The sequence below is a fragment of the Mytilus edulis genome, chromosome 11 (genome assembly GCF_963676685.1).
Source record: "Mytilus edulis chromosome 11, xbMytEdul2.2, whole genome shotgun sequence".
NCBI classification, from domain to species: Eukaryota; Metazoa; Mollusca; class Bivalvia; order Mytilida; family Mytilidae; genus Mytilus; species Mytilus edulis.
Window position 1 is genome coordinate 19,212,413 of NC_092354.1, and position 9,958 is coordinate 19,222,370.

A 9,958-nucleotide genomic window follows, 5' to 3' on the forward strand; every position below is an offset into this window, starting at 1 on the left:
AATTTGCTTTTATAACTAAAATTTTCTTAGCACTCATAAAACTACCTGTTTTTGAAAAATTCAACCCAAGGTATGTCAATTCCTTGACTATCTCCAATGCATTTCTATCATATAAAAAGTTAATATTTTTGGGTAATCTACCACCAGAATCTTAGTTTTACTTGTTAACTTTTAATTTCCAGGTACTGCAATATTCAAAGAATATATCTAATTGCAACTGTAGATCAGATGCATTATCCGAAAAATAATACTGTATCATCTGCATACAATAACACCAAGAGGGGGCCCGCTCCAGTCACGCTTTAGTGATTCCCTATATAGGCAACCAAGTTTTTTCTCAAAAAGGGGGGGAGGGGGGGGGGGGGGGGCATTTTGTCACTGATTTTTGCAAATTGTCAGGTCAAGTGTTGCATTCCTAATTCCAAATAGCAATATTATAATAAGGTTTATTGACTGTTAAAGATGATATTTAATCATAAATAACTGTTTAAGATGATGAACATGTAAGCATACAAAAACAAAAGCCCTAATGATCTTTTAAGTCATCCTACATTTTTTTCCTTGTGTATCTTTAAAACAAAGTCATTGCATAAATTAGTTGATATGTATAAACAAGAAGATGTGGTAAGAATACCAATGAGACATCTCTCAACCCAAATCACAGCGCATAAAAAGTTAACAGATATAGGAAGATGTGGTGTGAGTGCCAATGAGACAACTCTCCATACAAATAACAATTTAAAAAGTAAACCATTATAGGTTAAAGTACGGCCTTCAACACGGAGCCTTAGCTCACACCGAACAACAAGCTATAAAGGGCCCCAAAATTACTAGTGTAAAACAGGTATAGGTCAAAAACATGGAGCCTTGGCTCACACCAAGCAACAAGTTATAATGGGCCCCAAAAATAACAGAAAACCAACTGTGGAATCTATATGAAAAAAAAAGAAACCAGAAACATGAACAAGTTACTACACCAACAAATGACAACCACTGAACAACGTCAATGGCATCTGACTTAGAAAAGGTGCATAAAAAAATGTAGCGTTTTAAACATTACAACAGGAGCCAACCTTCACCCTTACCGGAGACCGTAATGTATCATAACAATATAAAAAGACCCAAGATAAATTATCAATTGAATGATTGAACATTTGAAATGGATGAACTTGATCACAAAGACATTTAAACAAAAACAAGTAAGCATACAGCTGCCATGCACTGAATGAATGCCAGTTTGATCTAATCATCTACATGTATGACACAAAAAAAACAATATTAAAACTTATATGTTTCATGAAAATTGTTTATCTGGAATTTTTCTGTTGGAAATTAAATTTGTCTGGAAATATTTATTTCCACAGGATATTTTCTTGGAATTTTTAGTATTATTCTCATTTTTTTCCTGGAATATTTTTTAGAATTTTTGAAATAATCTGGAAATTATTGACAACTTACAGAATATTTTCTGGAAAATCTGAGATTTTGACAGATTTTTTTTCTGGAAATCCTTAACCTTCTATAGGGGGGGTATGGATTATTTCTGGAATAGCCCATTTCATTTTGTTTACATTGTTTGTAATATGCCATGTGTATACTTAGAGAAGAAGAAAGTTTACAAAATTGTTTGAACATTTAAATTGAATTTAGTTGATTTTATTATAATACACACATACACGGAACTCGTGACAGGAGTACATGTTTGTTGCTAAGCAACATGGGTATATTCTATATTTTAATATTTTGCAATAAGAGTAATTACTGTTTAAGAATTATGCAAAGTTATTTTACATACAAATTTATTCAGAATAAATTGTATTTGGTATTAGAAATTATGCATCTAAATATTAAGATAGTATGGCAATGATTTTATTAATTCTAAAAGCTAATTGTTTCCATAGCAACAAATTATTATACAAAACATTTGAAATTAAATATCCTTTTTTAGTTGAAATGATTCGGTTTATTTAACATATTGTATTATGCATTAACCTGTACGTAAAGTTTTGTAAAGCTGTTTCACTTGATAAAATAGAGTTTGGGCAAGTTTTATTTAATTAGTTAAAATTTGCATAGAGTTATGTCCCTTAATTTAGTTCATTTGTGAAATTCTAAATATATTATCAAGTGAGACTTGCTATTTTATTGTGTAAAATCTGTAGCACTTTGATTACTGATTTCAAGAAATAAACATCTATATTTACTAGAACTTTCTCTTGTTTTACACCAGGCACTAAAAGTCATCGGACTGAGAGACACAGCACAGAAAGTCAGTACGACAAAAGTAAGAGTTAAAAATTCCTTCTTTTAATTTAGATTTATTATGCATGTCTCTATACATAGTATGCGACGCGTAACAGTTTATGAGTAAGTGTTTGTTATGGATATATTTCTGACTCCATTTATGAAAGAAAATTTATAGAGCAGAGAATTTTGATTTTTTTTTGTATCAATTTAAAATGTAGATTCAAATATTTTTCACTTCAAACAAAAAAGTAAAACTTCTTCAATGATGTATAGTTCGGCGTCCGCAAGAAAGAAGCAAAGGAAAGTGTTTATCTCTTCTTCACAAATACCTATTTCACGTCCTGAATATGCATGAAATATTTGCCACTGGACATTAAGCAACCAACAATCAATCAATCAATCAAATACCTATTTCATTGAATCTCGATATTTTTCATGTTTATAATTTTTCTAACAATGACGTTCTACCTCCATAAGCCTGGAAATGACATGGCGGGTCACATATATAAACAATACACATAAAACATGCTATATAGGTTACAAACCATATTATCAACAAGCGAAATATGTTTTTTTAAACGAATAAAGAGACAAGTCTGAGTCGTTCCAAGCACCGTTGTTTACATTGAAAACAAGAACAGGTTTAAATAAGAAATAAAACACACAAACCATCCAATTTTAATTCTGAGCAAAAAACTTATTGAGCACAAAAATAATTTCTATCTGACAAGCGGGTCCCCTGGAAAATTTTCATCAGGTAAGTTCTTGGTCAGTCATTGATATAAAACGTTGCAGTCGAAAAGCAATAGATTTATAATTATTCATAATGACTAGTTCCGTCTAAATTAAACTTTGGATGAAAAAGCTAAAACCTTTTAATCTAATTAACAGGAATTTATAGACAAATTGAAAAAAAAAAAATACGACTGCAACTAAGGTCAACTTTGATAATGATTGATAAACAACTTACCTTGAAACTAACAAGATAATATAAGGTATTAAATTGCTTAACAATTTGCATTTTACGTAGGAAAATATCTATGACTTGTGAATTTCGCTGGAGAAACTAAATGATAGTTAACCAGCCGCGATACTTTTCTAAATTGTGTACAAATCTTGTATGAGTATAATGCGCATAGCATGCGGCTTTTATTGTTCGACAATATTTGTGTCTTGAAATTGCCCTGATTTAGTAAAAATATATCCATTGATTTTGCAGAATGTTTGAAAAAAAAACACTTTCTTGGACTATAATTACATGATACAAATTGATGACATTATATACAAAGTACAAAGCATTGACTCAAACTGAATAGCAAACTATGAATTGTTTATATCGAATTGTAGATTTTCAAATGTTTTTGGCCTAAGTATCACTTGCAAACACATGTTCATTTTATTATATTGTTTTCATTTTTCATTTGCAGAAAACAATGGATGTTTATATAGCTAATGCTAGTTCTCACAATGTTCATGTTAAAGTTGGATGCGATATCGAATACCAACAATCAGCTAATGTTGGTGTAGACGCAAATGCTGGTGCTTTTGGTGGAATAGGAGTACAAGTAACCAAGGAAACACAATGGAAAGAAACTTCCAAAGTAGGATTTACAAAGTTGAATAGGTACTCTTCTATGGAATTCCACCCAGATTCAAAGAAAAAGGTATGCTACGTGACCATAGAAACCAGAACAGACAGAGGAACAATTTCACATTGTGAAAATCATCCACTGGCCAAAAACCGTGGATTGATAATTGATAGCTCCCTATATATACACAACGCAAAAAAAGGATCAACGTGGACAGATATTGATGGAGTTAAACATAGACCAGATTTAGAAAACAAGGAAAAATTACCAAAAGATTACGCATGTTCTGCCCTTAATATCTAAATGTCATCTCGTATTAAAGATTCGAAATAATTTCTTGTTTTTGATGTGCAGAATAAAGCATTTTGTTTATTAGTCTTTCCACCTTTCCGTGGAAAGACCTTTTGATTTTGTTCTGATTATTAGGTCTTTCCACCTTTCCGTGGAAAGACCTATAGGTTTTGTTCTGATTATTAGGTCTTTCCACCTTTCCGTGGAAAGACCTATAGGTTTTGTTCTGATAATTAGGTCTTTCCACCTTTCCGTGGAAAGACCTAGATAGGTTTTGTTCTGATTATTAGGTCTTTCCACCTTTCCGTGGAAAGACCTATATGTTTTGTTCTGATTATTAGGTCTTTCCACCTTTCCGTGGAAAGACCTATAGGTTTTGTTCTGATTATTAGGTCTTTCCACCTTTCCGTGGAAAGACCTATAGGTTTTGTTCTGATTATTAGGTCTTTCCACCTTTCCGTGGAAAGACCTATAGGTTTTGTTCTGATTATTAGGTCTTTCCACCTTTCCGTGGAAAGACCTATATGTTTTGTTCTGATTATTAGGTCTTTCAACCTTTCCGTGGAAAGACCTATAGGTTTTGTTCTGATTATTAGGTCTTTCCACCTTTCCGTGGAAAGACCTATAGGTTTTGTTCTGATTATTAGGTCTTTCCACCTTTCCGTGGAAAGACCTATAGGTTTTGTTCTGATTATTAGGTCTTTCCACCTTTCCGTGGAAAGACCTATAGGTTTTGTTCTGATTATTAGGTCTTTCCACCTTTCCGTGGAAAGACCTATTGATTTTGTTCTGATTATTAGGTCTTTCCACCTTTCCGTGGAAAGACCTATAGGTTTTGTTCCAGTGGGAAATACTGGGAAAACCCGGGTTTTACTGGGTTTTAGTGGGTAATACTGGACAATACTGGGTATTATAAATTATTTGTCTGAATTTCAAAGAGGATTCAGTGATAAACACAAATGCAATACATTTAATAAGATATTTATACCCTATTTTGTTTATTTAGCATTTGTCTAGATTGGCAAACTGCAAATAGAAAGCAAATAAATCATTTTTTTTTCAAATGAATATAGCTCCTATTAAGAATTACCGGTAACAATTACATGTATTAAAGAAACATCACATTTAAATAATGTATATGTACTGTCACTAATTAATAAGTAATTATTCAGATTAGAACACAGATTTGTTTATGTAATGTAACAATAATCAGTCCTTTCAATTTTATAAGTGTTAATGGCATGACCCTGTAGGGTGTTTACTTAGCAATATGAATGTATAACAATTGAAATTAACAATTCACTTAAACACTGCAATAAAATGCATTTTTCAAAGTTTGGATTCTTGAAACAATACTTGGAAATTAAAAGGTATCTTTAAATGTGCACTATTATGCCTACATATAAAATTAATAGAGAAGAGAATGAAATTGAATTTTTTTGAAATGACTGTCAATGGTTATCTGTATAAAAGTATATATTTAGCTGTTATACTATGAAACTATAACAAGTCTTTACTATTTTGTGTTAAAATAAGCTTAAAAAATCATATTGCCCAGTAATGCCCACTATTCCCCATTTCTGGGAGTATTGCCCAGCCAGCTTTTGAAAAAAAACTCTGCTTAACTGAATACTTTCCCATATAAGAGTTATCTCCCCGAACACTGTTTTTCTTGTGGCCACTTCTCCTCCGCAACCGTAAAAGATTACGACAAATTTATTTTACCAAATTGCTCGTTATATCCTCAGGATGTTCTGTTTCATTTTGACCGAAGCCGTATAGAGATTCCATATGAGAGTTAGTTCCCCTTTTGTATTTGAAATTTTGAAATGTATTTTAAACTGGAAAACCATAAGTGATAGAGACCTAGGGTCTTTTGATTTGAGATCCTTGGTCCAAAAAAAGGAAAATTAGGTCAAGGTCAAAGGTCAAGGTTATATTCTAAATTTTGATTTTGGCTTATTTTCACTCACTTTCATTAACCTTATAAGATATCGACAAATTATTTTTACTAAATTGTTAGTTGCGACATGTCGTAACATAATAATTTTGGTTGAAAGGGTGCGTAGACAATAAATGGGAGTTTTAGCCCCTATCACATCTAGAATTATGCGTAAAGTGATATAACTTATTAACCATACATATTAGAGACCTAGGGTCTTTTGATTTGAGATCCTTGGTCCAAAAAAATGAAAAATAGGTCAAGGTCAAAGGTCAAGGTCATATTCTAAATTTTTTGATTTTGGCTTATTTTCACTAATTTTCATTAACCTTATAAGATATCAACAAATTATTTTTACTAAATTGTTAGTTGCGACATGTCGTTTCTTAATAATTTTGGTTGAAAGGATGCGTAATTAATAAACAGGAGTTTTAGCCCCTATCATATCTAAAATTATGCGTAAAGTGATATAACTTATTTACCATACATATTAGAGACCTAGGGTCTTTTGATTTGAGATCCTCAGTTTGTGACGTTGAAATTGAGGTCAAGGTCAGAGGTAAATTTGACGTTCTAGATTATGACCTTTGCTTTAAATTCATATCTATACATTATAAAGCCATAGGAACTGACATTTTAGACTGATTTTTAATATTTTAATATCAAAATAGATATTTACTGGTGGAAAGACCTTCAATTGTTCTCTGAACAATTGGTTTTTAATTAGGTCTTTCCACCTTTCCATGGAAAGACCTATAGGTTTTGTTCTGATTATTATTATTTTTCTTCTTCCGCCTAAATTTTTTTCTTGCATAGTTTTGTTGTTTCAAAAGATGTTGCTTAGATATTTAGAATATGATATCAAATAGTTTATACGCTTTAAATATTGACAACTGCTTAACAAAATACTTTACGTTGTAAGAACCTCCCTGAACACTGTTTTTCTTGTGGCCACTACTCCTTCGCAACCGTAAAAGATTACGACAAATTTATTTTACCAAATTGCTCGTTACATCTTAAGGATAAGAATATTCATTTGGACCGAAGCTATATGGCGACTCCATATGAGAGTTATTCCCCCTTTTTCATTTGATTCAAGATATATGCATTTCTAACTAGTAAACCATAAGTGATAGAGACTTAGGGTCTTCAGATTTGAGGTCCTTGGTCCAAAAAAATAAAAATGAGGTCAAGGTCAAAGGTCAAGGTCATAATTTAAATTTTGATTTTGGCTTATTTTCACTTATTTTCAAATACCTTATGACATATCGACAAATATTTTTTCGTAAATTGTTAGCTGCGACATGTCCTTACTTGTATATTTTGGTTGAAAGGGTGCGCAGACAATAAATGAGAGTTTTTGCCAATCTTACATTTAGAATTACGCGTAAAGTGATATTACTCATTAACCAAACATATTAAAGACCTAGGGTCTTTTGATTTAAGGTCCTTGGTTTGTTACCTTGAAATTGAGGTCAAGGTCATAGGTTAATATGGCGTGCTAGATTTTGACCTTTGCTTTGAATTCATATAATTACATCATAAAGCCATAGGAACTAACATTTTAAAATGATTTTTCATATTTCAATATCAAAATAGATCTTTACTAGTGGAAAGACCTACAATTGTTCTCTGAACAATTGGTTTTTAATTATTATTTTTCTTCTTCCCCCTAAATTTTTTTCTTGCGTAGTTTTGTTGTTTCAAAAGATGTCGCTTAGATATTTGGAATATGATATCGTATAGTTTATACGCTTTAAAAATTGACAACTGCGTAACAAAATACTAAACCTTGTAAGAGTTATCTCCCCAAACACTGTTTTTCTTGTGGCCACTACTCCATCTCAACCGTAAAAGATTACGACAAATTTATTTTACCAAATTGCTCGTTACATCTTAAGGATTAGGATATTCATTAGGACCGAAGCTTTACGGAGACTCCATATGAGAGTTATTCCCCATTTTCATTTGAATTAAGTAATATGCATTTCTAAATGGTACACCATAAGTGATAGAGACCAAGGGTCTTTAGATTTGAGGTCCTGTGTCCAAAAAAAGGAAAATGAGGTCAAGGTCAAAGGTCAAGGTCATATTCTAAATTTTGATATTGGCTAATTTTCCCTTATTTTCAAAAACCTTAAAAGATATCGACAAATTATTTTTACTAAATTGTTAGTTGCGACATGTTGTAACTTAATAAATTTTGGTTGGAAGGGTGAGTAAACAATAAATGAGAGTTTTTCGCCCATCTTATATTTAAAATCATGCCTAAAGTGATATAACTCATTAACCATACATATTATAGACCTAGGGTCTTTTTATTTGAGGTCCTTGGTTGGTGACCTTGAAATTTAAGTCAAGGTCATATGTTAATACGACGTTCTAGATTTTTGACCTTTGCTTTAAATTCATATAATTTATACATTATAAAGTCATAGGAACTGACATTTTTGATTGATTTTTAATATTTTGATAATAAAATAGATCTTTACTTGTGGAAAGACCTTCAATTGTTCTTTGAACAATTGTTTTTTAATTATTTTTTTCTTTTCTTCCACGCCTAATTTTTTTTCTTGCGTAGTATTGTTGTTTAACAAGTTGTCGCTTAGATATTTGGAATATGATATCGTATAGTTTATACGCTTTAAAAATTTACAACCACGTAACAAAATACTTTTCCTTGTATGAGTTATCTCCCCGAACACTGTTTTTCTTGTGGCCACTACTCCATCTCAACCGTAAAAGATTACGACAAATTTATTTTACCAAATTGCTCATTACATCTTAAGGATTAGGATATTCATTAGGACCGAAGCTTTACGGAGACTCCATATGAGAGTTATTCCCCATTTTCATTTGAATTAAGTAATATGCATTTCTAAATGGTACACCATAAGTGATAGAGACCAAGGGTCTTTAGATTTGAGGTCCTGTGTCCAAAAAAAGGAAAATGAGGTCAAGGTCAAAGGTCAAGGTCATATTCTAAATTTTGATATTGGCTAATTTTCCCTTATTTTCAAAAACCTTAAAAGATATCGACAAATTATTTTTACTAAATTGTTAGTTGCGACATGTTGTAACTTAATAAATTTTGGTTGGAAGGGTGAGTAAACAATAAATGAGAGTTTTTCGCCCATCTTATATTTAAAATCATGCCTAAAGTGATATAACTCATTAACCATACATATTATAGACCTAGGGTCTTTTTATTTGAGGTCCTTGGTTGGTGACCTTGAAATTTAAGTCAAGGTCATATGTTAATACGACGTTCTAGATTTTGACCTTTGCTTTAAATTCATATAATTTATACATTATAAAGTCATAGGAACTGACATTTTTGATTGATTTTTAATATTTTGATAATAAAATAGATCTTTACTTGTGGAAAGACCTTCAATTGTTCTTTGAACAATTGTTTTTTAATTATTTTTTTCTTTTCTTCCGCGCCTAATTTTTTTTCTTGCGTAGTATTGTTGTTTAACAAGTTGTCGCTTAGATATTTGGAATATGATATCGTATAGTTTATACGCTTTAAAAATTTACAACCACGTAACAAAATACTTTTCCTTGTATGAGTTATCTCCCCGAACACTGTTTTTCTTGTGGCCACTACTCCTTCGCAACCGTAAAAGATTACAACAAATTTATTTTACCAAATTGCTCGTTACATCTTGAGGATAAGAATATTCATTTGGACCGAAGCTATATTGCGACTCCATATGAGAGTTATTTCCCCTTTTTCATTTGATTCAAGTTATATGCATTTCTAACTAGTAAACCATAAGTGATAGAGACCTAGGGTCTTCAGATTTGAGGGCCTTGGTCCAAAAACACGAAAATGAGGTCAAGGTCAAAGGTCAAGGTCATATCCTCAATTTTGATTTGGCTT

General features: G+C 31.5%; 1 long non-coding RNA gene across 1 annotated transcript; it reads left to right on the forward strand.

The window, feature by feature from the left end:
- Positions 1-1,942: 1,942 nt before the first annotated feature.
- LOC139495275 (uncharacterized) lies at positions 1,943-4,169 on the forward strand. The gene is made up of 2 exons (XR_011657303.1): positions 1,943-2,284; positions 3,675-4,169. It is a non-coding gene; the product is annotated as an uncharacterized lncRNA (long non-coding RNA).
- The last annotated feature ends 5,789 nt before the right edge of the window (positions 4,170-9,958 follow it).